This window comes from Pongo abelii, chromosome 8 (genome assembly GCF_028885655.2).
Source record: "Pongo abelii isolate AG06213 chromosome 8, NHGRI_mPonAbe1-v2.0_pri, whole genome shotgun sequence".
NCBI lineage: Eukaryota > Metazoa > Chordata > Mammalia > Primates > Hominidae > Pongo > Pongo abelii.
The window spans coordinates 25,796,688-25,823,848 of NC_071993.2; the positions used below are offsets into that span (position 1 = coordinate 25,796,688).

Sequence of the window (27,161 nt, forward strand, 5' to 3'; positions counted from 1 at the left end):
TTTTGTATTTTTAGTAGAGATGAGGTTTTGCCATATTGGCCAGGCTAGTCTCAAACTTCTGGCCTCAAGTAATCTGCCCACCTCGGCCTCTCAAAGTGCTGGGATTACAGGTGTGAGCTGCTGCTCCCAGCCGCAACTTATTTTTGTTGTTGTTGCATAATCTTATTTGGTATGACAGAAATTCAGCATTAGCTTTTTCTCTTTAGATCCCAGCTGCAGTCCTTATCCAGACCCCCCATTTCATGCAGATAGCTGTATCAGACTTGCTGGGAGGATGGTAATTTTCAAAGTACAAAAAAGAAATAATATTCATTTGGGGAAAAAAAAAACTCCATGACCTAAATATTGAAAGTATGTTACAGAAATAAAAATTATAAAGAACTCTGAGTTTTGCATTCACTATTTAGAGCTAGGAATTAGCAATGCTTGTTTGGGTGTCACTGAAAAGGAAATAATTCTTGCATCAAAGTGCTTGAGAATCCTCTGGAGACCCTGTATGCTCCCTTGATTTCCAACTCTTCCCACTGCTGTGTTGTCCCAGGGCCTCTGCCCTCTTTCCCTTTCCCTGACACAATCCCTGTAACCTTTATCAGGAGGATGACTCTGACACATTCAAGACTCTGCTAATTTTTCCCTACATATTATTTTCTGGAGAAGACATTGCCGTCTCCTCACTGCTCCTCCATTACCTGGCTTTTCCTCTTCTAAATGTTAGTAATTTCTCCTTGTATCTTGGCATAAGTGAATTATGTCCACAGAAGCGAATTCTTGTATGGCTTGACATATTTCAGTATCTTAGCACGTGCACGCACGCACTTGCAAACACAGACACACACACACCCCCCTCAATTCCCAAGAATGTTTCATTTTAATTCCTTGTAGTTCAACCATGATTTGTGCATAAAATACTTCTTAAAAGAATTTCTTTTCTCTTATGAGTTAGGTTGGGTATTTAGCCATTTTGTCCTAGTTCCCCTGAGATTGTAGCCATTTTTATTAATAAAGTACAAAAAAATGCATCATAAACCTTTGGGCCAAGAGCTTTGTTCACAGAGATGTCAGTGGTTTAGTCAAGGTCAGATTTAACACCCCTAGGGATCCTTTTTCCTCCCCACCTTCTTTTTGAGACAGGATGTCTCTCTGTCGCCCAGGCTGGAGTGCAGTTGTGCAATTATGGCTCACTGTAGCCTTGATCTCCCCAGCTTAAGGGATTCTCCCTCCTCAGCCTCCCAAGTAGTTGCGACTACAGGCATGCACCAGCACACCCGGTTAATTTTTCTATTATGTGTAGAGATGGGGTTTTGCCATGTTGCCCAGACTGGTCTCAAACTCCTTGGCTCAAGCAATCCACCCCTCTTGGCCTCCCTAAGTGCTGGAGTTACAGGCATAAGCCACTGTGCCTGACCTCCTCCCCACCTTCTTAATAGCTTCTAGAAATCTGCTGAGTACAATGGAGGGCATACAAGCTTTGATATGAGAGTCTAGACCCAAGAGAAAAAACTCACAGAACTATAAAATTGACATGTTGCATCTCACATTACCTCTTCATTAACCTCATAATAAAACTGACATTTATAGTTACTGACTAGTGTGTCAGGTGCTGTACTAAGCACCTTACGTGCATTAAACACACTTAAATTCTCAATAACCCTTGAGATAGGTAAATGTGTATCTTCCTTTCCCAGAGGAGGAACCAGAAGCCCAGAGAGGTTAAGTCAATTATCCTCAGCCTTTAGCTAAGTTCCATCTCTGTTCCTCCTCTCACTCTTCTGGAGAGTAGCAATAACATATCCAATCCCAACCTTCAAACCCCCAAACACAGAACTGAATGGTATAAAGACAGTGTCCTGACCTCTCTAAGCATCGGTGCTCCCCTCTGAGATTTGCAGAAATCTCAGTCTGCAAATCCCCCACCCCATCACAATTTTCTTAGCTCTCTCAGCTTTCGTTTATTTATCTGAAAATGTGAATGCTTAAACTCCTATGTTCCTTACCCCTTCAGAAAGCAGCTGGGTGGAGTAGACAGAGTAATGAACCCCTTCCCCAAAGATGTCCACGTACTCATCCTCCAAGTCTGTGAATAAGTGAGATTCCATGGCAAAGGAGAATTAAAGTTTCTAATCAGCTGACTGTAATATAGTGAGAGAGTATCCTAGATTATCCAGGTGGAGCCAACATAATCCCAAATACACTTAAAAGTGTAAGAGGAAGGCTAAAAAGGAGATTGGAGTGACTCAAAGTAAGAAGGACTCCACCTGCCATTGCTGTCTCCGAAGATGACCAGGAGCTAAGGAATGCAGGGTTCCTCTAGAAGCTGGAGAAGGCAAGAAAACAATTCCATGCCAGAGCCCCAGACAGGAGCACAGCCCTGCCAACACTTTGGTTCCAGGCTAGTGAGACCAATGTTGGACTCTGACCTAGGGAACTGCAGGGTAATACGTTTGTATTGTTTGAAGCTATTCAGTGCGTGATAATCTGTTACAGCAGGCATAGAAGACAAATACACTGGGTGACATGGGAAACATCCCTTAATCTCTCTGCAATTCTATTTTCTCATTAGAAAATAGAGTTTGTATACATATGTAACAAACCTGCATGTTGTGTACATGTACCCTAAACCTTAAAGTATAATAAAAAAGACAAAGATTAAATCGTTATTGATATTTAAAAAAAAAGAAAATAGAGTTCGTTCTGATCCTGAGTCCCTGGCCTTAAACTGAATCTAACCGTAACTTTAACTCTATTTAAACTCTACAGCTAAGTGAGTGACAAACCAGTTAGTACAAGAAAAAATGCACTCACAGATTTCTTTGCTCATAAACTTTCTTTATATTATGGAGCCAATGTGAGATCCAATGGACTAATGAAGATAAGGAGTGTAGCACATGACTCACCCTCAAAAAACTTCAGCTCCCTTCTTCCGCTGGACGCTGCCATGCTGATTTCAAATCCCACCTTATTCACCTGCTGCAAGAACAAAAGGAGTAACAATGTTCACACCTGATGTATATCAATTATTGAAGTAGAAATGCAAGTCAACTTGAAGTCATGAACAGTTAAAAGAAATGAGTCTCATTTATCTGGAGTTTATTTGCCTATTACAAGCTTCACTTTGTGCAGGTCAGTACATGGACTTGCCCAAAGGGCCTTTCACTGTTTATTCCAGAAACAAACAAAAATAAAGAGAGGCAAAGAAAAAAATAAAAGTTACTGGGATAATTTGAAGTCACCGAGAGAGTGGTGACAGGTAAAATTAAATTTGAAAGTTGTTAAGAATGTTGTCCAGAGGGGTCATGCTGTTAAAAATAATAAGTGGGTCATAATTAAATGCTTATTCTGTGATTTCTTGGTATATTTCATTTCTCTCCTTTGCTTTCAACCCCAACTCTTAGTTTCTGGTCACTGCAGGAATTAACCTGTATATGAAAGACAGCTTGGAAAAAAAAAATGCAACTTTCTCACATCTGAACTAGCAGTTTGACATTTTATATGAATGCTAGCCAAATCATAAATCAAAAGGGAGAGAATTCTAGATCATCCATATTATCAAGAAGTCATAGGGGTTGCTGATAGAGAGGTTGGAGGGAGGAGTTTGGCCTTAGGATCCAGATAGGACAAATATAATGCTATAGGGGACCACGCTTTAAGCAAACTTGATACATGAAAGTCTAGATTTCCTTAACATAATTCAGGTATTATTCACTTTTTAGAAGAATTCAGGCAGTGATTCTTGAAAATGGGCCACTCTCCTAATGCATATTTTTTAAAAAATATATTCTTGAAAAATGTGATTAATAACATGATTCTCTAAGCTCAGAAATAAAGCTGCACGCCTATAATCATCTGATAACAAAATCATCAAAAACAAGCAATGTGGAAAACACACTTCGTTCAATTAATGGGATAACTGGCTAAACATATACAGAAACTTAAAACCGGACCCCTTCCTCATACCATATACAAAAATCAACTCAAGATGGATTAAAAACTTAAATGTAGGCTGGGCATAGTGGCTCAAGCCTGTAATCCCAGCACTTTGGGAGGCTGAGGAGGGGAGATCACAAGGTCAGGAGATCAAGACCATCCTGGCTAACATGATGAAACCCTGACTCTACTAAAAATACAAAAAATTAGCCAGGCGTGGTGGCAGGCACCCATAGTCCCAGCTACTCGGGAGGCTGAGGCAGGAGAATGGCATGAACCCAGGAGGCAGAGCTTGCAGTGAGCCCAGATCGCACCACTGCACTCCAGCCTGGGCAACAGAGCAAGACTCCGTCTCAAAAAAAAAAAAAAAAAAAAAAAAAAAAAGACTTAAATGTAAAACCTAAAACTATAGAAGCATATCTGTTGCATAAGACAGTTTGCACTTATTCCTCCCTGAAGAGACCCTTATTTGAATTATTTATTCCTAACACCCATAGTCTTTATATATTTTCTATTACCTTGATCCTTTCCTATGTTGTCTTCATGTGTAACTCGTGAAAGCTAAGAATAAAACTAAATTTTGTTATATGGCTCTAAAGATGCTCAGCACCTGAAATCCAATGACCTTCAATAAATCCATCAAAGCAAATACTCAAAGGAGCAAGGGAAATGTTCAGACCAAAGGTTTTTGGCCAGATTCTGGCCATGGCTTTGAAACAGCTCTTAACCAGATTCAATGGCTAGTTGATAATGATGAGATGCTTGTTTTGGTTTTATAGCTTGTGGTCTAAAGTTTATTATGCTATGGATTCTCACTCGTTTGAAAAGAACAGGTGGGACTCAACTCAGTTCTAATGGTGACTCCTAAAGCAAACCTCTCCTACAGCTAAGGTCTGTTCCTAGGGGAGTAGCAGTATTGTCTGTCAGGCAGGGAAGAGATTCAAGTGAAGGTCTTAAAATCTAGGGCTGTATGCCAGGCATGGTGGGCATGCCTGTAATCCCAACACTTTGGGAGGCTGTGGTACACTCCAGTCTGGGTAACAGAAGACCTGTCTTAAAAAAACAAAAAGTGGGGGTGCTCTGGAAACGACAAACCTAAGAAAAAATGGTGTCTCCACCTGTTACTGATTGGATGCATTTGAGCACATTGCTCGATCTCTGAGTTTCACTTGGCTCACAGCCTTCAATAAATGCTGATAACAATGGTAATTACCATTCTGTAATCTCACACACATGTTCTAAGGGTCTTTCAGCTGCACAGCCTCTATGCACCAAAGCAGCATCAGGATGCTTCCAAGAACCATTTCAATTGCATCCCTTCAAACAGCAGTGATGAGTCAACAAGTACTTTATACTTCTGCAGTTCATACAGCTTTGTAGACAGATCATCTTATTTGCACTTTTTGAACTTGACTCATCACTCTTCCTGGACAAGTAGGGGTGAGGGATAGAGATGGGGAAGGTAGATGCTGCTACCAAGACAATGGTCTGGCATGTAGCTATGAAACCTGCTTAAACCAATTCATGGCACCTGGGGGAATTTTAAGGCATAGTGTAATTCTTTATCAATGCCAAGGAGCAAAGTCCAAAGACAAATTAAAACAAGGTCCAAACAGAATAGTTGAAGCCAGCCTGGACCAAAGGGCAAGGATGAGCTACTCATGAAGCAGCAGCTACAAAAGCTGGGGTCCTGCCATAAAACAAACATCACAGGACTAATTTTTACTGGGACAATTTAACATCAAAGTTATTAACTACTAATGAGGGATTACCTTCTAGGAGAGATAAAGATAACTCTTAACATACAGAAATAGGCAGGGCACGGTGGCTCACTCCTCTAATCCCAGCACTTTGGGAGGCCGAGGTGGGTGGATCATCTGAGGTCAGGGGTTCGAGACCAGCCTGGCCAACATGGTGAAACCCCATCTCTACTAAAAATACAAACATTAGCTGGGCATGGTAGTGCATGCCTGTAATCCCAGCTACTCAGGAGGCTGAAGCAGGAGAATCGTTTGAACTGGGGAGGTGGACGTTGCAGTGAGCTGAAATCACACCACTGCACTCCATCCAGCCTTAGAGATAGAGTGAATGAGACTCCATCTAAAGACAAAAAAAATGAAAAACAAAAACAGAAATAGCAGCTCTAGAGTACAACCACTCCACGAAGGGGCTGAAAGAGTGCTCAAGGAAGGAACAAACTTGGAAAAAGCTCCACTCCATGGCTGAGACTTACTTTGTTGGAGACAATGGATCGATGGCCCACTGGATGGAGAAGTTTTCTGAGATGCCACAGGCCAGGACGGGCTGGCAGGAAACTGCCCATGGTGGGTGCTATTGGGGCTTACCCCCTTGGGTTGCGGTATCCCTAGCCCCATTGGCAGGAAAGCTGCCCGCTTTGTTCCCTAAATAGGGACTTGTATGAATGGCCCCACGAGGGTTCAGCTGTCTCTTACTTCTAATCAGTGAAATTCCTAAACAAGGAAGCCACCTGCTGGCAGCCGTGGCTATGCCAAAAGAGCAAGAAAAATAAAGTACCAGAAAGGGAAAGACAAGCCCTGTCCTCTTTTAATATCTCTCCCACTCTCTCACCTCTGTCAAGGACCAGTGGCACTGGCCGAGGAGACATATTTCAGGGTCCATCTCCAGTAGCACAAAGCAGGACAAAGAAGAGTGGATTTGGAGATGAGGCACTGATAACTGGCATAGATTCAAAGTAGGTAAAATGAAGGTGCAGGTTTGGAGAAATGGCCGGCGTCCACCAAGACGATTTTCAATGTCATGCTCAGAACCTCCGACAAGGGAATATTAGCACTAGCCAGTGGCATATTGTGGGCGTAATGGCTCTCACAATTAATCTGCTTCTATGAACAGAACTGCAGGTTCTCTATGCTCCCCATACCCAGCCTATTCCTTTTTTTTTTTTTTTTTTTTGAGACGGAGTCTCGCTCTTTCACCCAGGCTGGAGTGCTCGATCTCGGCTCACTGCAAGCTCCACCTCCTGGGTTCACGCCATTCTCCTGCCTCAGCCTCCCGAGTAGCTGGGACTACAGGCACCCAACACCATGCCCAGCTAATTTGTGTATTTTTAGTAGAGAAAGGGTTTCACCATATTGGTCAGGCTGGTCTCCAACTCCTAATCTCAAGTGATCCACCTGCTTCAGCCTCCCAAAGTGTTGGGATTACAAGTGTGAGCAACCACACCTGGCCCTAGTTCTTAAAAGAAGTGTAATAACCTGGGTTCCTATTTGGCTCAGCAGGTCCGTCTAAGACCTAATGAGACGTCTGCAGCATGCTCTGTTACAGCTCTGTGCCTATTACTAGAAACTTCCCAGAGCGGAATTTGGAACTGAACAAAGGGAGACTTAAAGTAAACATTGGCCATAGGAGCATATAAACCCAATTTGAGTATTTTAAAATTTAATTAACCATTATTATGGATTGCATAACTGAATTTGCCAACTGATTCAGTCAAAATAATCAAACTGGTTGCTATTGCAATTTTACTTCCTGATCATGCAATCATGTAATGAATTATTTGAGAGATGCTGGGAAATATTTTCCAGTATAATATTTAAGAATTTTATCAACCAGGGTCTCAAAGGTCTTAATTTAGGTATAATAACTTTTTTTCTCTTTCTACTGCTGAAATATGGTGAGTCTATATGTGACTAATTAAAGTTGCACACAGTGATCTATCCACATAACCAGAAGAGGCCTCTGAAGTAGGCTAAGTGCTAGAGGTGTCCCATTTAACTCCAGGAATGGGGCTATTCCTCCTCTCTATCCTGAAAGCTTATTTTCCTGAACTAAACTAGTGAATCTACTATGGACCCAGCTCTATACACAGTGAGACAGATTTTTTTTCTTCTTTTTTTGAGACAGAGTCTCACTCTGTCGCCAGGCTAGAGTGCAGTGGCACAATCCCAGCTCACTACAACTTCCACCTCCCGGGTTCAAGTTGTTCTCCTGCCTCAGACACCCGAGTAGCTTGGACTGCAGGTGCCCGCCACCACACCCAGCTAATTTTTATGTTTTTAGTAGAGACAGGGTTTCACCATGTTGGCCAGGATAGTCTCGATCTCTTGACCTCGTGATCCACCCGCCTCAGCCTCCCAAAGTGCTGGGATTATAGGTGCGAGTCACCGCAGCCAGCAGAGAAAGGTTTTTATAAAATAAATAGACATTCTGGCCAGGACATATGATTATGAGAACACTACAAAGAGCTAAGGAAGGGGCCTCAATTATGTGGCACAAACATTAGCTACAAGAGATACTCAGAGACAGGGACCATCCATGGGTCTATGTGCACTTGAACACCTGGGCAGGGCTCATGGAGAAGGTAGCACTGACTTTGCCTAATATTTTGTGGGGTTTGTCTGTGTTTGTGTTGAGGGGAATGGTGCATTGTGTACTTGTGGCAGGCCAGGTCTCACTAACCCAGGCCTCCATAACAGCTGTTTCAGCACTGACTGACTGGTTAAGTTAAATATTAAAAGCAGATAGAGCCAGTGCCCTTATACAAAGGCTAGAATGTAATAAAAACCCACCAAGTGTTTTTGCCTAGGCCTTTCCAGGGCCTTGAAGTATGAAATGATAATAAGGGAATTCTTAACAGGACTCGTTTAGAATTAAACAAGTTTTATTGGGGGTCTAAAGAAACTCCTCAGACCTCCACAAACAAGTTTATTGGGGGTCTGAAGGAACTCCCCAGACCTCCGTGATTTAGCAGGGGACAAGATAAAGGTAATCACCCCAGAACCTGGACCCATTTAGATTAAGTAATTGTACTGAGGCTCCAGAGGAAGGTCTTCAGAACTCGGATATTAGTTATAGATTAGAAGAAGTTAATCACTTACGTCTTTAGATGAATGCAAACTTACACGTAGACATATAGCTTAGAAGGTATATAAGCTCTAGAAAACTTCGTAATTTTGAGTTGGTCTGGTGATATTTTCCAGGCCTTCTCCTTGTACCCAGGTATGGAAATAAACTCCCTTCTTTCCCAGATCATCTGCATCTCATTATTGGGCCATGAGAATAAGCAGCCCCACCCTCAATTTGGTCCAGGAACATACTGGCAGTGGAAAGACATGAAGTGTAATATAAATCCTGGATAATATAAATCCTGGATTCCAGTTCTAGCTCATCTACTCCATAGTCCTGAGACTTTAAGCAAAGCACTCACTAAATCCCAATTGGGTTATTCCTAAAGTGAGAATGGTAACAGATGGTTATCGTCCACACAAAATAAGACTATGCAAAGCATAAAGTTCCATCAGCCTTTATTATTATTTGGAAGGTAGACTTAACAAGACTATGTCATTAGACAGAATATCTCTTTTCCTGGCCAAACCTGATTATGGTCACCTTGAAACGAATTGTACTCAAATGAATTTGAAAGGCAAACTGCCTTCAGCTGCATAATTCCCCCAGCATAAAGGCAACAGCAAATGAAACAACATAAACAACATTCCAGGTTCATACCTTATATGTGTTGTTCTTTGTTTTAAACTAGAGAACATGGTGATCCTTTTAAAGCTACAAGCAATCATGCCAAGTGTCCAGGTTTATTTGGCATATGACAGCTGAGAGTGCAGGATGAGTTGAAGGCTCTATTTTTAGATTTTAGTCAAGGGATAAAAATCAGACCTTTCTGTGGGAATCATCTATTCTGAGTCATGCAACACCATCAGGCCAGAATAAAATAGCTCCACAACCCAAAGCATTCATCACCTGTGAAATAAGAAACAGAGCAATTTGCAAGATTCCTCTTTCTGCAACCTTGGAGCTTTGGTGGCATTCTGTGAGATGAGCATAGTGCCCTTCCTCAATGTAAACGGGCCAACCAGCAGACTTAGCTGTTAAAGAGGCAGGAGACTTTACAAATTCAGCGTGAATCAGAAATAAAGGTTATTTAGTTCGGGTGCAGTGGCTCATGCCTATAATCCCAGGACTGTGGGAGGCTGAGTCTTGAGGATCGTTTGAGGCTGGGAATTAGAGACCAGCCTGGACAACATAGTGAGAACTCATCTCTACAAAAAAAATAAAGAAAAAATATAAGAAGATAATTTAAATTTAAGTCAAGAAGGAAAGTAACTGGCCATTCTAAATATTATTCAATAAATTGTTTGACTGATAATGGCTAAGCTTTCTGCCCAACTTAGACTGATAAGTCTATGTTTCTATGCCCAAGAATCAAACACACAACACTTAGTTATTCCAAAAATGTATAGAATGTAATCGCAGAAACAATATCCAATATAGCTAGACATTAGACTCATATTCAGAAATTTAGATATCATCTGATTTAAACTCCTTCATTTTTAAAGTGAAGTGAAGTAACTGAGACCCATGGAATTTAAACAACCTGCTCCAGAGTTAATTAACAAATTAGTGGGAGAGCAGGATCTAGAAGACACAGAGCAGAAACATTCAAAGACTATAAATGGTCAAGGTCCTGATTTTCTAATCAGGGGAAAGAGTAGGCTCCAAAAACTATAGATGAATGAAATGAAGGAATCGTAGATCCACATCTGGAAGGAGCGATGAAGATCATCTATTCTGACCCACTCATTTTTGAGGTGAAACAGGATGAGCTAGACTAAGGTGTTTGCCTAGCAGCTGGTTAATGACAGAGCACAGCTAGAACCTGGGTCTCCTGGTCTTTGCCTGGAGATCTTTTCACTTCACTAGTGTTGAGATTCTTCTCAGGAAAAATTCTAGAATAGATTATTGAACAGATGGCTTGGGAGCATTTAAAAAGAAAGCAATCATTAGCAGCAAGCATGGGTTCAGTTAGAACAAGTAAGTCATGCCAGACTAATCTCATTTTCTTTTTGATGCAGTTACAAACAAATGTACACATCATTTATAGTATGCTAAAATGAGGGATAGTCCAACAGAATTGAGGTGAGCTACATTTATGCATCTTAAGGTCATCGCCAATCTTTCTTGGTCCATATTTTTCTTCTCTTTGTTTCCCTGGCCTGTGTTCTTTTCAGAACTCTATAATCCTCTACTTCCCTACCTAGGTCTGGGGCCATCCAGTGAGAATCCACATTCCTTCTTCTATAACCTGTGTACAGCTGGGATCCTTTAGCTTTTTCCAAACTGAAGATATAGAATTTACATAATTGTAGAATTTGTTTTGATTGTGAATACTAGATTTTGAGAAGACACATAGACATAGTATCCTTAGTGGGAAGAAAATGAGAGTTTTAGATTCACCTGGTGATTTTTCTAGTGCTATTGGAGAGGTACTGTGCATCCACAAATACCAAGATTCCAAGGGAAAAAGGAATATACCATTATCAGGCGGTGTGTGCAGAGATGAACAGCTCTCAACTGGCAATAAAATCAAATTATCAGGTTCTTCCAATGGTTATCATGGTATGTATTATCATGGAAGTGAGAGGTGGATGAGCTTTAAGGAGATTTTGAAAATTATGCAATGGGAGAAGGAGTTTTAATCTATTAATATATAAATCTTTGTCAAATCTTTACCTGGAGTTGAGCTTACTTAATAACATTACCTATTATCAGGATGCCAGAGGGCAACATGAGGTTACCAAAGCTTCTTAGACAAAGGAATGTTCATGGAATACATAGCATATCTTGACCTTTGTAAGACATTGCCAAAGGCTTCCATGGTCTCTTCAATGAGCATTGTGGCCAGATTTTTAGGATACAGCATGTCTTGATTAATGGCTCTGGAGTTCTCTAGAAGTTGACCACAGTGCACTGTTCTTGGCTTTTTAGTGTTCAACTGATGACCTAAATGAAAACATATGCTATTCCCCGATCAAACTAACACCCCCAAATTTAGGCTTGACTTAAATTTGTAACAGTTAGTTCTCTGCAAAGATGGTGCAGTCCCAGGAGAGAGTCAGTTCCCATTGCTGAACATCTTAAAAGAGAGGCTGAATGAGGCTTGGCGGAGACACAGCCAAGGAGACTTGATGTATCTATGAGATTATGGGGCAAAACAATCTTTTAATTTTTTTTCTATTGTGTGATTCAATTATTCTAAAATCTAAGACCATGAAAATCTGAAATGCAAATGCATATCACTTATGAATGGTTAAGAAAAGTAATGTTTGTTTCTTTGTTTATTATCCTTCCTTGGTTTTGCCGGTCCAAGGTGACACATGCCATATGTGTTCAATATGCTCAAAACCTGGATGAATAACTCAGAGGAGACAAGCTGACATTGGGGCGAGTCTCTAGGTTAAAAAGGTGAGAATGAGTCACAAATAGATGCCAAAATCGTATTTGCATGACAATGCTTGGATTAATAGTCCAGAGGAAAAATGACCTGTTTATTCTGATAGTTTAGATAAAATATGACTTATAAGGGCAGAAACTGGGCCTAAAATATACTTCCATTTTATTTTAAAGAACTCATAATGAGATGTTTTCTGGTATTTTTTTAAATGGAAATATCCATGTCCTTTCAGACAAATAGAGAGCAAGGAGAGCTGTCTCTCTACAGACTTTAAAAAGGGACTCATGTGCGCATGTCTCTGTGGAAGCTGGTAAGCACACATCTGTGTGGGTTCTCAGATGGTCAAAATCCTTCCTGCCAGAATCAGTCTCAACCACTCAGAAATTATTTAACATCTGCAATACTCTCCCCATTTTCCCTGCAAAATAATGCAAGCAAACAAACATAAACGACGTTGTCCGTATAATTTATCATCTCCCTAGTTCATGACAGAAGAAATGCATCTAAATCACAGGTTGGCATACATCATGGCAGGTATCATGGATGAGGAGTTGGAAGAACTAGGTTCTGTCCAGGCTGCATGCTTTCATAGTTGTGCATCCTTATCTGAGTCCCACATTCTTCCTGAAGTCCCATTTGTAGAGGAAGGATTCTTGAAGGCTGAGATACTTGAGCTAAAGCCTGAAGGATGAGAAGGATTTAGCCATACGAAGAGGTTTTCAGGCAGACACATCAGCAGGTGCAAGGATCTTCAAGGAAGACAGTTTTGGGTTACACTCAAGGAACTTAGAAAAGGCCGATGTGGCCATGGGTGAGACAAAGAGAAGGATGGGCTGGATAAGTCAGAAGGAGCCAGATCAGGCAGGGCCTTCGTGCCACATTAAGGAGGTTGGATTTTTCCCAAGCCATTTAGAAAGCAACAAAGGATTTAAGCAAGCAGAAATATGTCATGAGGTACAATTTTTAAAGCTTTCTCAAGCTGTTATATGGAGAAGAGGTTGTCATAGCATCAGGCAGTATAATAAGTAGGACAAACAGTTCAGTGGCAATTGAAGCTGTACAAGCAAGTATACAGATTTCAGCTAGAAGGATAGAAGGGAGAAGATGAAGATTGAGGTACATAGAGGTGGAGCTGAGAAGACTTGCAGCTAATGGCTGAGATGTTATTGTATGGATAATCCTAGGAAATATAAATGGGTTTGAGAAACTCAGAAAATCTATATAAATGTGAGGCATTGCTATTAATATAGCAAAATGCGTGGTTCAGGATATAAAACGCTACTCTTTGTAGACACATGTGCTAAACTTACTCCTGAACATAAGGTAGGAAGCGTCACATATATACATGTACCTTCAGGCAGCTGAGGGGCTCTGATGGGTCCTGTCTGAGGGCAAGCAAGGAAATCATCAGCAATACTGACAACTCCAATTACTTCTCACTGTAGCTCGTCCACCATGGCCAGGCTAGAGTTTCTCCTTTTGAGACAGAGCTGTCCTTGTATTCCTGGGCAGCATCTTGAACTCACTAGTGCCATGCTGATTCCATGACTAGTTGCCAGGAAAAGCATTCCCATCCCCTACCCAGTAGGCTACCTAGGACACTCTTTTTGTTTTTTGTTTTTTGAGATAAGAACTTGCTCTGTCACCGAGGCTGGATAGCTCACTGCAGCCTTGAAGTCCTTGGCTCAAGTGATCCTCCCACCTCAGTCTCCTGAGTAGTTGGGACTACAGGTGTGCACCACCACACACGGTTAATTTTTTTTGTTTTTATTTTTAGAGGTGAAGTCTCACTATGTTGCCCGGGCTGGTCTCAAACTCCTGGACTCCAGTGATCCTCCCACCCTTGCCTCTCAAAGTGCTGAGATTACAAGCATGAGCCACCACACCCGGCCTACTTAAAGATATTTCTGACAGCCTTCCCACTTTTACAGGGCATTGAGACTTGCAAAAGATGCATCCATAAAGCCAAAATAGCCATGCAGTTTTGGAAGCCCCAAATCAAACTGTTTATGTGACATTATACAGAAAAAATTAAATGGTTCATTATCTGGATTTTTTTTTATCTTTCAGCTGTAAGGATGGGTCTTATTTAGACACAGCCAACATTACTGCTCTATAAAGAGCTTAGGGCTACCCTGACTCGGAAAGATCTATATAAAACTCAGTTCTATTTCCAAGGCTGCTATAGATCCAAAATAAATCATCAGCAATCTGTACATTCATTTATATATACATACTGTACCTTCTCTAACTGAAAATATTTCACACAACAGATTGAATTCAATATGCTTTCCCTGAAGATGCTATTATGAAGAGCAAAAGTGCTATTACCTAAAATTTAAAAAGATAAGATATTAATTGCAGTGTTTTTATAGCCTCCACATTGTCTCCCCTGATGATTCTCTTAACCTTTCCAATTACACAAATGATCCAAATAAGTATCCTAGTTTAATCAGAAAATATGCGGTCAAATCCTTATATTTTTGGCAGATTGCATTCACAACTCAGAAATTAATGTCCAGGGAAAGTGTCTTTCCAATATTTCAGGTGTACTCTGGATCAGTAAAGATATTGATATTTTCTAGATATTGTAAAGCAGAAAATAGATACTAGCATAAAATGAGCAATGTAGAATGCCTTTCAAATTGAATAGGTACTTTTTTCTGTTAAATCAGGAAAGACCTTAAAATTATATTCCCTTTTAAATTTTTTAATTATATAAATAATACATTTTCAATGTAGGGAAATGGTAAGATACAGATGGGCAGTGATCTTACCTATATCCTTCCAGATATTTCCCTCTGAATAGACATGTATATTTTGTTACAATAATTCCTGCACCTCAAAAACAATACAAACAGTAAAAATGAGATTGTATTAGCCTTATTAACTGTTGCAGAGGTGCTAATTTATATACAAATCTATGTGCATTCATTTCAATTTTGACTTTTAAATTTAAATTGATACTATCAAAATAATACTACAAGTTTCCACGTTAAGCAGCAGCAGTTTCAGAATAATTCAAAACTTGATTCAGGCATGCTGCTGATAAAAAAAATGTACTTTTTTTTTCATTAGAATATGCAGCTTTCTACTACTGCATCCTTCGAAGAGAAGAATATTCTGCCAGTTTGGCCACAAGCTCTTCACATATAGACAGTTACTCCTTAGTAAACTCTTCATTCATCCTGGTGTTCTTGAAAATATTCATCAAACATAGAAGAAGACTCATTTTCGTATTCCTTTGGTTATTTAAATTTTGAATCTTCTCCACATTGAATGGCAAAATCAATATGCTATAATACAATGTTCATACTTTCTTCATCTGACTGATCATAAGGTAAGAAGAGAACTATGCTGCAGTCATCAGTCCACATAAAACTTTAGTTACTTTTTTGAATTTTTTGCTTCCTAAGCCACTTGTAGAATCATCAAATAAGGAATCCACGTCTAGATCTAGAAACTTTCAGTTTGCTTTTTAGCTTTTTTACTCTGCAGCTACATTTTGATCACGATGTTAACTTGTGGAATTTCTAGAGAGAGCATGGCACTCAGGACTGCCAAGATGCCAGAAATACACTTGAATGACTCCACCATGAACTGAGAATCAACAAGAAAAACTCTATAGACTCGGAAACTCCACTGCTCGAGTTGCAGGACCAGCTGCTTCATCACAGTCAGGTGAATGTACAACTCAGTCCAAGCTGGACAATCAAAGCTAGCAAGGATATTACCAATTACTAACAGGATTGTAATTGTCCTAGTCCTTTTGAAAGCAATTAAACAATATGAATCAAAAGCAATACAAATGCTAATACCTTTTACATACCTTTATCCTCAACTTATGAAATTATAGACTAACCAAATATTCCAAAAATATGGAAAAATTATATGCATGAAGCAGCACCTCAGATCATTATTCATAACAGTAAAGTATTGGGAAAAACCTACAGCGCCAACAATAGAAAAGTGAAAAATGAAATTACAGAGCATCCACTCAAATATTGTCAAGCCTTTTTAAAATTATGGTTATAAAGACTGTGCAAGGGCATGAATAATGCTCATGACATATTAAATAGTGACTCAAGCTTTATAATTATTTGTCTAATGACTTCAATAAAATATAAAAAGAGAATGCTCACTATTACTAAGACCGACTGTCTAAACTAGATTGCAATTTTTAATCAAGAGAGTGGCAGACAGAGTATATGTGTGATATGGTCTGTGTCTGTGTCCCCACCAAATCTCATGTCCCTATAATCCCCAATGTTGGAGGTGGGGCCTGGTGGAAGGTTATTGGATCATGGGGGTGGATCCTTCATGAATGGTTTAGCACCATCCCTTGGGTGCTATTCTCATGATAGAGTTCTCACGAGATCTAGTTGTTTAAAAGTCTGTATCACCTGCCTAGGCTGCCCCTCCACCTCTTCTTGCTCCTGCTCTGGCCATGTAAGACGTGCCCGCTTCCCCTTCACCTTCTGACATAATTGTAAGTTTCCTAAGGCCTCCCAAGAAGCAGATGCTGCCATACTTCCTGTATAACCTACAGAACTGTGAGCCAATTAAACATATTTTCTTTATAAATTACTCAGTCTCAGGTATTTCTTTATGGCAGTGCAAGAACAGATGAATGCAATGTGCATAGACTTTTCCAAGACCTTGGAATGTATTATGTAAAGGCATATTATTAGTCAAAGAAGTAGAACCACTAGAAGTAATATAGATTAAAGGATTTGTTATGGGGGTTAGATTTTTATGAAACTACATTGCTGGTGGAGAAGTCTGTGCAAGGCTGTTGTCTCTGTGTCTGATGTCGAACCTGAAGTCACTATAGAACAGCCAGCCAGCAATTGGTAGGAAAGCCTGAGTAGATGAGGGCAAGGACATACTAGAAGCTGAAAGGACAAGCGAGTTCTTGAGGACAAACTTGACCCAAGTCCCTTGGCTTGGGCTTTCTGTCACTTGCAATATAAGGAGTTCTAACTGATAAAAGTAGATCAGTCTTGGCCTTGGAATAATAAGTCTGATTACATTATAGAAACTTCACTATGACTCCACCTAGCATTAAAACCCATGGAGCTGAGTGACTGACAACCCCTTCCAGAGACCAAATGGGCAGAATCTGGGAAAAACTGGGAAGACCAAAGGAATTAAAGACTGCGGCATGGAGGAGAAAGCAAGAATAGGAACCTTGAAAAGTGGCAGTTTAGTAACCTTGAGGCTCTAGAGCGAAGACTCTTCATGGCCATTGAGAAACTTGGAATCTGCTGAATGGAGTGTAGAAGTCACTCTCTAATCTCCACCTTCTATGCATTCTCTGTGGGTTAGCAAGTAGAATGGAAACTGAACCCTTGGTGAAAAGCTGCTTTGTGCATTCTTCTAGACTCTATCTGTGTTTTTGGCCCACGAGGATAGGCATGGTACTGGGGTAAAACACTGTGATGACAACTAAGGCTAAGTGTTGACTGATACAGCCATTACCTACTGCAGTGTACATGCCTCAACTTTACATTTGTTTGAAAATTCCTATATAAAGAAACTAAGTAAACAAAGCACAAATTCACAGTTGTGTGTCTATACTGCCTTCATATCCAGTTGAAAAATGGTCAACATACCATAAATGATTTCATGCTGGACACAGTAGCTCATGTCCATAATCCCAGCACTTAGGGAGGCTGAGGTGGGAGGATTGCTTGAAGCCAGGTGTTTAAGATCAGCCTGGGCAATAGAGGCTGATCCCTGTCTGTACAAAAAATAAAAAATTAGCTGGGCGTGGTGGTACACACCTACAGTCCCAGCTCTTGGGAGGCTGAAGCAGGAGGATCTCTAGAGCCCAGGAGTCAAAGGCTGCAGTGAGCTATGATTGTGCTACTACACTGCAGCCTGGGCAACAGAGCTAGACTCTGTCTCTAAAAATAAAAAAATGAAATAAAATAAATTTAAAAAGAAAGGAAGAAGAAGAAAAAGAAAAAATGATGTAGGAGAATTTTCCCTGCCAAATCCACCAGTTAATAACCTATTGTTATATCTTGAAAGTTATGTTAGGATTATTTCTTTCCGAAATGGACTTCCTTCCATTCCACCTTCTATCCCTGTGTATTTTTGTTCACCAAGACTCTTATGAGAAAATTCTACTACAAATATGCCATTGTTGGGGAGAGAAAAGCTTTCACCTCAGACTGTCTCTGAAACATTGGCTTATGTCTGCCCACCCCTCTGAGAAGCAAACATGATTTGTAAATAAAAGCCACCCTGGGGCTCACATGAGATCAAAATGTATCTCCACAGTTTTCATGTTATGTCATTATCCTAATGTTGCCTTAAGACTCTCAAAAATAACACTTAAAAAGATCCACATTTCTCATATCTAAAGGAAGTTTGTTATTCCTTTGTTTGCACCCTACCTTGTTAGAAAAAGGATTGGAGGAAGCTTTCTGTGATACAAAAGAGAAGAGAGAAAGAAAGAAAGAAAGAAAGAAAGAAAGAAAGAAAGAAAGAAAGAAAGAAAGAAAGAAAGAAAGAGAAAAAGAAAGAGAAAGAGAGAGAGGGAGAGAGAGAAAGAGAAAAAGAAAGGAAGAAATGAAGGAAGAGAGAGAGAAAGAAAGAAAAAGAAGGAAGGAAAAAGAAAGAAAGAAAGAAAGAGAGAAAGAAAGAAAGGAAGGAAGGAAGGATCAGGTCAGAGAAAAAACAATGGTTAAAAAAAATAAGTTGTCACTGGGGTAAGAATAACATGCATAATGCATTTTTTAATGTCCTCAGAAACTGAGCTGCATATTTGTTTCATAGTTCCCCAGCTTCCACAGCAAAAATGGAGAACTGATAATTATCACTATTTTTATTCTTTATGGTTGCTCAGGGGGAAAATTTTTAAAGGGGACATTAGTGGAATAAGGTTACTCTTCTGTCACTCACATTTGATTACTGATAGACTTTTCTATTTGAAGATGCATTAAGGAAAATTTTCCTCGCAAACAAATGTGGTCAAATGAATTGACCAACATGCATACCTGCCAGGTGCCCAGCATCCTCAAGTGCCTATAGGACATTAACTCCAGTAGCCTGTGTGACCAAGTAGAATAAAAATAAAGTTACTGGGAGTTCAGGATTGATAATATCTCTGATTTGTGTATTTCTGCAGCAGTCAGTTTCTTTCAAAATATGGGAACGGCAAGTTAAAATAAACTGTCTTATTGGCATAGCAGAGTGTGATCATGAGATACCATTCAGCTTTTATGCTGATTCATCAGCTCACAGTGAAACGAGCTTGCATGAGATCATCCCAGGACCACTGAACATTCAGAGGTATGTCCTCGCATCCTAATTTTTTTTAAGATAAAATGAGATTTTCATAGAATAAGGATACAGCTGATAAATAGCAAGGCTAAAATTACATATACACTAGCCTACATTTAAGAATAGCTTGGCTAATTACTCCTAAGTCATTGGTGTTTTTGTTTGTCTTTGTTTCTTACTATTTCTTTGCTTTGCTTTACAGCTTTATTGAGGCATAATTGATGTAAATAAACCATCCATATTTAAAGTGTATTATTGATGAGTTTTGACATAATATACTTCCATGAAACCATCTTCAGTCAATGTAATGAAACTTTATATCACTCTCAGAACTTTCTTTTACCTCTTTCACACTCTAATTATTGTTTTTAACCTGCCTGTTTCTATTATATAGCAAATAATTTGCTTTTTAGAATCAAGTTCATTGTGATGCAATGAATATTTATCATTTGCTCTTTTGAACTGTGGTTGATGATTCTGTGACTTTTGTAGGTATCACAAAAGGGATTTACTTTCATGCAGAAAACTTAGGCTCAGCAAATGAATCCATATTTACGAATTTATGATGGGCTGAAATGGTAGGAAGAAGTGGCCAGTCTCTCTCGGACAAGAGTAGAACATTTAAAATGAAGTGGAGGTGATGGTGATGGGGGCGGGGTGGTACAACTTCAGTATAAGGAAACTGCAAAGAAAAAAAAAACCCACCTGATTACTACGGCAGAGGTCGGTTCCTGATTACATCATGAAAGGGGCAAATATGCTAGGGGCTGGTGAAGAATTAAAGAAAAAAAGAGGGAAGAATGAAACGGGATAAGGGAAGAAGGGGAAAAGGGAAGGAACAAATAAAGAAGATATTAAGAGTAAAGGGAAAAAGACAAACAGAGAATACTGCAGTAGGGCTTTGAGCTAAAAGACACAGAGTGACTTTTGTGATAAAGAAACCAAAGAAAGTCGTGAAATGGGTATCCAAAAAAAAAAAAAAAAAAAAAAAAAAAAAAAAAAAAAACGGGTAGCCTGTGGATAAAGAGCATCAGGGACAGGGAGGCTGTAATAAGATTCCACCACCTCTGCCCATCACTAGGGCCGGAGGCAGAGGAAAAACTTCCCCTACTCAAGAAAAAGAAGCTATTTTTGTCAAGTTAAATGAGCCTGAACCTGCAGAGCTGAATTGGCAGATGAATATTGCTAATTGGTGCAGTTTCTTCAGTGCAGGAAAGGGTTTCCAATCAGACCGGCGATTCATTGGCCACATTAAGGCAATTTATTAATAAAAAATGAACTGAAGTTTCAGAATCCTTGATAATGATGAGCTCATGGTCCTTCGCCTCCCTTCCCTTCCCTAGAAAGGACCCCCTACAACAATGATGCCTCAGTGATATCTTCTCCAGCCCATTCCATATGTGGCAACATTTCAAGTGGTTTTTTTTTTTCATTAGGAATTTCTACATTTAGTTGTCATATCAAGCTGCTCTAAATGCCTAACTGTGATTCTCCCTTCATCAACAGACTTTTTGAGGAGTTCCTGATTCAAAGTAACCAGGAAAGTCTGCTAAGTGCAGCTTAATTCTGAAAAGTGAAGGGGAAAACAAAACAGGAAAAACAGTCTCCCTTTAAAAAAAACTAACTTTATTTTACAGTTTAATAAATTTGACAAATGTATCCTCCTATGTAACCATAACCACATTAAGACATGGAGAATTGACATCACCCCAAAGAATTCTGGTTTCCTTTGCAGTAACCACTCTCCCCAGCCCTGGTCATAGACAGCCACTGGTCTCCTTTCTGTCATTGTAGATTAGTATTGCCTTTTCTAGAATTCCATATAAATGAAGTTATCTGATGGCTTTTTAAAAAGTCAGTTGAACGTTTTTTGAGATTCAATCTGTGTTGCTGTATGTACATCATTAGTCCATGCTTTTCATGGCTGAGTAGTATTCTATTATATAAACGTACTCCAATATGTGTATCCATGGGCATTTGGGTTGTTTCTGTTTTAGCCCATTAAAAATCAGACGGCTATGGGTATTAGTGTCCATGTATTTGTGTGGACATATGTTCTCATTTCTCTTGGGTAAATGCCTGGGGGTGGGATTGCTGTATCATATAGTAAGTGTATTTTTAACTTTATAAGAAACCATCAGCCGTTTTCCAAACTGACTGTACCACTTTACATTTCCATCAGTAATGCCCGAGATTTCTAGTTGCTCCAAACCAGAGCCACTGAAATGCGTATAAAGTGGTATCTCATTGTTTTAATCACATTTTCCTAATGACTAGTAATGTTAAGTGTTTTTTCATGTGTTTATTGGACATTTGTGAAGTTCTTTTTGTGAAATGTTTGCAAAATCTTATGCCCATTTTTAAAAATAGGGCCACTTTGTAACTGTCCAATGGCTTCTCCTTGCCTGCTGCCCAAGTAAAGGTGATTTATCAAGGAGTTTGTCCTTTGCATGCCCAGGTAAAGGAATTGCAGTAGAGAGGGCTGAATTCACTCAGAGCCACCTGAATGGGAGACTGGAGTTTTATTGCTCAAATCAATCTCCCTGAAAATTTTGAGACCGGGGTTTTTAAAGGATAATTTGGCAGACAGGAGGCCAGGGACTGGAGAGTGCTGATTGGTTAGGTCAGAGATGAAATCACAAGGGATGGAAGTGGGTTTTTCTTGTTGTCTTCTGTTCCTGGGTGGGATTGCAGAACTGGTAGAGCCAGATTACTGGTCTGGGTGCTAGCTGGTGGATCAGAATGCAGGGTCTAGAAAGTATCTCGAGCACCAGTCTTAGGTTTTATAATAGTGATGTTATCCCTAGGAGCAACTGGGGAGGTTCAGCATCTTGTGGCCTCTGGCTGTATGACTCCAGAACATAATTTCTAATCTTGTGGCTAATATATTACTCCTATAAGGGCAGTCTGGTCCCCAGGCAAGATGGGAGTTGATTTTGGGAAAGGGCTGTTATCTTTGTTTCAAAGTTAAACTATAAACTAAGTTCCTTCCAAAGTTAGTTCAGCCTATGATCAGGAATGAACAAGGGCAGCTTGGAGTTTAGAAGCTAGATGGAATCAGGTTAGATTTCTCTCAGCATCATAATTTTCTCACTGTTATAATTTTTGCAAAGGTAGTTTCAATTGGTCTTATTATTGAGTTGTGAGAGTTCTTTATATATATTATTTCTTTTTTTTTTTTTTTTGAGTCAGGGTCTTGCTCTCTCACCCAGGCTAGAGTACAGTGGTGCAATCATGGCTCACTGCAGCCTCAAACTCCGGAGATCAAGGGTTCCTCCCACCTCAGCCTCCTGAAATCTTAGAGTTACAGGCATGAACCATGGTGCTTGGACAATATATTCTTTGGTCTCTTTCATGTAACTGAATTTAAAATTTTGATGAAGTTGTGTCTTTGTTCTCGCTGGTTTCAAAGAACATCTTTATTTCTGCCTTCATTTCGTTACGTACCCAGTAGTCATTCAGGAGCAGGCTGTTCAGTTTCCATGTAGTTGAGCGGTTTTGAGTGAGATTCTTAATCCTGAGTTCTAGTTTGATTGCACTGTGGTCTGAGAGGCAGTTTGTTATAATTTCTGTCCTTTTACATTTGCTGAGGAGAGCTCTACTTCCAACTTTGTGGTCAATTTTGGAATAGGTGTGGTGTGCTACTGAAAAAAATGTATATTCTGTTGATTTGGGGTGGAGAGTTCTGTAGATGTCTATTAGGTCCACTTGGTGCAGAGCTGAGTTCAATTCCTGGGTATCCTTGTTGACTTTCTGTCTCATTGATCTGTCTAATGTTGACAGTGGGGTGTTAAAGTCTCCCATTATTATTGTGTGGGAGTCTAAGTCTCTTTGTAGGTCACTCAGGACTTGCTTTATGAATCTGGGTGCTCCTGTTTTGGGTGCATATATATTTAGGATAGTTAGCTCTTCTTGTTGAATTGATCCCTTTACCATTATGTAATGGCCTTCTTTGTCTCTTTTGATCTTTGTTGGTTTAAAGTCTGTTTTATCAGAGACTAGGATTGCAACCCCTGCCTTTTTTTGTTTTCCATTTGCTTGGTAGATCTTCCTCCATCCTTTTATTTTGAGCCTATGTGTGTCTCTGCACGTGAGATGAGTTTCCTGAATACAGCACACTGATGGGTCTTGACTCTATCCAATTTGCCAGTCTGTGTCTTTTAATTGGAGCATTTAGCCCATTTACATTTAAGGTTAATATTGTTATGTGTGAATTTGATCCTGTCATTATGATGTTAGCTGGTTATTTTGCTCGTTAGTTGATGCAGTTTCTTCCTAGTCTCGATGGTCTTTACATTTTAGCATGATTTTGCAGCAGCTGGTACCAGTTGTGTCTTTCCATGTTTAGTGCTTCCTTCAGGAGCTCTTTTAGGGCAGGCCTGGTGGTGACAAAATCTCTCAGCATTTGCTTGTCTGTAAAGTATTTTATTTCTCCCTCACTTATGAAGCTTAGTTTGGCTGGATATGAAATTCTGGTTTGAAAATTCTTTTCTTTAAGAATGTTGAATATCGGCCCCCACTCTCTTCTGGCTTGTAGAGTTTCTGCCGAGAGATCCGCTGTCAGTCTTATGGGCTTCCCTTTGTGGGTAACCCGACCTTTCTCTCTGGCTGCCCTTAACATTTTTTCCTTCATTTCAACTTTGGTGAAACTAACAATTATGTGTCTTGGAGTTGCTCTTCTCGAGGAGTATCTTTGTGGTGTTCTCTGTATTTCCTGAATCTGAATGTTGGCCTGCCTTGCTAGATTGGGGAAGTTCTCCTGGATAATATCCTGCAGAGTGTTTTCCAACTTGGTTCCATTCTCCCCGTCATTTTCAGGTACACCAATCAGACGTAGATTTGGTCTTTTCACATAGTCCCATATTTCTTGGAGGCTTTGTTTGTTTCTTTTTATTCCTTTTTCTCTAAATTTCCCTTCTCACTTCATTTCATTCATTTCATCTTCCATCACTGATACCCTTTCTTCCAGTTGGTTGCATCGGCTCCTGAGGCTTCTGCATTCTTCACGTAGTTCTCGAGCCTTGGCTTTCAGCTCCATCAGCTCCTTTAAGCACTTCTCTGTATTGGTTATTCTAGTTATACATTCGTCTAAGGTTTTTTCAAAGTTTTCAACTTCTTTGCCTTTGGTTTGAATTTCCTCCTGTAGCTCAGAGTGGTTTGATCCTCTGAAGCCTTCTTCTCTCAACCCGTCAAAGTCATCCTCCGTCCAGCTTTGTTCCGTTGCTGGTGAGGAACTGCGTTCCTTTGGAGGAGGAGAGGCGCTCTGCTTTTTAGAGTTTCCAGTTTTTCTGTTCTGTTTTTTCCCCATCTTTGTGATTTTAACTACTTTTGGTCTTTGATGATGGTGTTGTACAGATGGGTTTTTGGTGTGGATGTCCTTTCTGCTTGTTAGTTTTCCTTCTAACAGACAGAACCTCAGCTGCAGGTCTGTAGGAGTTTGCTAGAGGTCCACTCCAGACCCTGTTTGCCTGGGTATCAGCAGCGGTGTCTGCAGAACCGCGGGTTTTCTTGATCTGCGAATGCTGCTATCTGATCGTTCCTCTGGAAGTTTTGTCTCAGAGGAGTACCCGGCCGTGTGAGGTGTCAGTCTGCCCCTACTGGGGGGTGCCTCCCAGTTAGGCTGCTCGGGGGTCAGGGGTCAGGGACCCATTTGAGGAGGCAGTCTGCCCGTTCTCAGATCTCCAGCTGCGTGCTGGGAGAACCACTGCTCTCCTCAAAGCTGTCAGACAGGGACATCTAAGTCTGAAGAGGTTACTGCTGTCTTTTTGTTTGTCTGTGCCCTGCCCCCAGAGGTGGAGCCTACAGAGGCAGGCAGGCCTCCTTGAGCTGTGGTGGGCTCCACCCAGTTCGAGCTTCCCGGCTGCTTTGTTTACCTAAGGGAGCCTGGGCAATGGCGGGCGCCCCTCCCCCAGCCTCGCTGCCACCTTGCAGTTTGATCTCAGACTTCTATGCTAGCAATCAGCAAGGCTCCCTGGGCATAGGACCCTCTGAGCCAGGTGCGGGCTATAATCTCCTGGTGCGCCGTTTCCTAAGCCCATCGGAAAAGCGCAGTATTGGGGTGGGAGTGGCCCGATTTTCCAGATGCCATCTGTCACCCCTTTCCTTGACCAGGAAAGGGAACTCCCTGACACCTTGCGCTTCCCAACTGAACAAAGACACAACATACCAGAATCTCTGGGACATATTCAAAGCAGTGTGTAGAGGGAAATTTATAGCACTAAATGCTCACAAGAGAAAGCAGGAAAGATCCAAAATTGACACCCTAACATCACAACTATAAGAACTAGAAAAGCAAGAGCAAACACATTCAAAAGCTAGCAGAAGGCAAGAAATAACTAAAATCAGAGCAGAACTGAAGGAAATAGAGACACAAAAAAACCCTTCAAAAAATTAACGAATCCAGGAGCTGGTTTTTTTTTGAAAGGATCAACAAAATTGATAGACCACTAGCAAGACTAATAAAGAAAAAAAGAGAGAAGAATAAAATAGATGCAATAAAAAATGATAAAGGGGATATCACCACCGATCCCACAGAAATACAAACTACCAACAGAGAATACTACAAACACCTCTACTCAAATAAACTAGAAAATCTAGAAGAAATTGATAAATTCCTCGACACATACACTCTCCCAAGAAAAAACCAGGAAGAAGTTGAATCTCTGAAAAGACCAATAACAGGATCTGAAATTGTGGCAATAATCAATAGCTTACCAACCACAAAGAGTCCAGGACCAGATGGGTTCACAGCCGAATTCTACCAGAGGTACAAGGAGGAACTGGTACCATTCCTTCTGAAACTATTCCAATCAATAGAAAAAGAGGGAATCCTCCCTAACTCATTTTATGAGGCCAGCATCATCCTGATACCAAAGCCAGGCAGAGACACAACCAAAAAAGAGAATTTTAGACCAATACCCTTGATGAACATTGATGCAAAAATCCTCAATAAAGTACTGGCAAACCGAATCCAGCAGCACATCAAAAAGCTTATCCACCATGATCAAGTGGGCTTCATCCCTGGGATGCAAGGCTGGTTCAATATACACAAATCAATAAATGTAATCCAGCATATAAACAGAACCAAAGACAAAAACCACATGATTATCTCAATAGATGCAGAAAAGGCCTTTGACAAAATTGAACAACACTTCATGCTAAAAATTCTCAAGAAATTAGGTGTTGATGGGACATATCTCAAAATAATAAGAGCTATCGATGACAAACCCACAGCCAATATCATATTGAATGGGCAAAAACTGGAAGCATTCCCTTTGAAAACTGGCACAAGGCAGGGATGCCCTCTCTCACCACTCCTATTCAACATAGTGTTGGAAGTTCTGGCCAGGGCAATTAGGCAGGAGAAGGAAATAAAGGGTATTCAATTAGGAAAAGAGGAAATCAAATTGTCCCTGTTTGCAGACGACATGATTGTATATCTAGAAAACCCCATTGTCTCAGCCCAAAATCTCCTTAAGCTGATAAGCAACTTCAGCAAAGTCTCAAGATACAAAATCAATGTACAAAAATCACAAGCATTCTTATATACCAATAAGAGACAAACAGAGAGCCAAATCATGAGTGAACTCCCATTCACAATTGCTTCAAAGAGAATAAAATACTTAGGAATCCAACTTACAAGGGAAGTGAAGGACCTCTTCAAGGAGAACTATAAATCACTGCTCAGTGAAATAAAAGAGGATACAAACAAATGGAAGAA

At 40.2% G+C, this 27,161-nt stretch overlaps 1 long non-coding RNA gene and 1 pseudogene across 1 annotated transcript in view; one reads left to right on the forward strand and one right to left on the reverse strand.

Annotated features, from left to right (window-relative positions):
- Positions 1-15,327: 15,327 nt before the first annotated feature.
- LOC129048479 (GPN-loop GTPase 3-like) lies at positions 15,328-17,035 on the reverse strand (annotated as a pseudogene).
- A 2,271-nt stretch (positions 17,036-19,306) lies between these two features.
- Positions 19,307-27,161, forward strand: part of LOC129048194 (uncharacterized) — an 87,336-nt gene continuing 79,481 nt past the window's right edge. Inside the window, exon 1 of the long non-coding RNA XR_008510347.1 lies at positions 19,307-19,450. This is a non-coding gene — a long non-coding RNA (uncharacterized LOC129048194). The remainder of the gene's footprint in view (positions 19,451-27,161) is intronic.